Genomic DNA, 1,395 nt, shown 5'->3' on the forward strand with positions numbered 1-1,395 from the left:
GAGCCAAGCAGGCTCAGCCATATTTGATGGTTTTGTTGCTTCGCTCGGGAGTTCTCGGGAGTAATTGAATGCCGAAGGTCGCTGCCTAGTGGAGATAATATAGTACGTCATTAATATGGCGCCAAAAGATTGGGTTCTCGCTCGGAGGCGAGCGGGCAGGGAGGCGGCCGCCGGGTGCAGCGTTACTATCCCAACAGGAACTTGGGCACTGCCGGGGCGGGGGCCGCAGAGGCGGAGAGGATGGTTGGGGGACCCTGAGACTTGATCTCTGGCGGATCAGTAAGTTTTGTGATGGCTGGTGTTCGCTTTCCCATTCTGTGGGCTGAAGACTTAAGAGCCGTTTCTTTGGGATCCGTGAAGAACATGCGGGGTTCCAGGTGAATCATCAATTAAAGGTGCTCAGTGTAGTTGTCTTTAGTTTGTACGGTTCTTACCAAACAACCGCCCCCAAACCAAAGTGCATTGGACTGCGTGAAAGTGGAAAGCGTAGTAGCAACTTGGTGGACAGAGGGCAATGGCAGGTCCATATTTGTCCAAACATAGGTGTATGTGTGTGAGTGTGACAGAGAAAGGTACGTCTGTGTAGCGTGGCCGCAGTCCTGACTTGTCACCGCGTCACCACATGTCCAAAATATTCATTGCATCAAGGGCAATAGGGGGTGGTGGTGGTGGTGGTGTACAGGGACGTGTTGGCGAGTAGATTCTTCCAAATTGGGCTTCCAATCATCCGATCTTTTCCTTTTAACAAGACTGCCTAGAAAGTGTCAAACCCTTCGTCGGTGGAATTAAGAAGGAGCACCATAGGGAGAGCAAAGTGCAGGTGAATCGGGAACTTAAAACGGATCGCAAATTGTAACCTTTGGCACCATATGCCAGTGGTGGGGGTGGGGTCGCGTGGTGCCCGGCTCTGCCTGACGGGCGTTGTGCGTTCCCCGGGACTGCAAGTTGCAAGGCCTTTCTGTGCACGTGTCTTGCGCTTGGGAGAGAGAGTGTGTGTGTGTGTGTGTGTGTGTGTGTGTGTGTGTGTGTGTGTGTGAGAGTTGGGAGCTGTTGTTCCGTAGCTCTCAGGCTTCCCGAGTTCCTCGGCGCTGGCTTGCAAATGCGGGCGAGGGATGGAATGTGGAATGTTGACCGGGGAACCGATTCCAGTCGGAACGGTCCCATTTGCTGGAGAAATTCGATCCCTTCCACCTCCTCCCCGCCCCCCCGCGCCCGCCTTCGGGCAGGAGGCGGGGCCGAGGACTCGGCTGCAGCTCAAAGTGGCGGCTCGCGGCGGCGGGAGGCAGGTGCACGGCCCCCGCCGGTGGGGGTGCCTCAACTTCCGTGGGCGTTTAAATAGCAGCCTCTCTCCCCTCCCACCGGTAATAGGTGACCTGGCGGCCGAGGACGGCGGGG

The 1,395-nt window shown here is 56.3% G+C and overlaps 1 protein-coding gene across 4 annotated transcripts in view; it reads left to right on the forward strand.

The window, feature by feature from the left end:
• Positions 1 to 20: 20 nt before the first annotated feature.
• The window catches only part of JADE1 (jade family PHD finger 1), a 64,736-nt gene continuing 63,361 nt past the window's right edge, over positions 21 to 1,395 (forward strand). For 2 of the 4 annotated variants that reach the window (XM_045287380.1, XM_045287383.1), the window contains exon 1: positions 1,310 to 1,361. The gene's annotated coding sequence lies outside the window, so the exon portion shown is untranslated. Of the gene's footprint in view, positions 103 to 1,309; positions 1,369 to 1,395 lie in introns of those variants that run through there. The other 2 variants (XM_045287381.1, XM_045287382.1) reach the window with 2 other exon arrangements.

Source organism: Echinops telfairi, unplaced genomic scaffold (assembly GCF_000313985.2).
Source record: "Echinops telfairi isolate 266 unplaced genomic scaffold, ASM31398v2 ScPeMD7_14;HRSCAF=57, whole genome shotgun sequence".
Taxonomy (NCBI): Eukaryota; Metazoa; Chordata; class Mammalia; order Afrosoricida; family Tenrecidae; genus Echinops; species Echinops telfairi.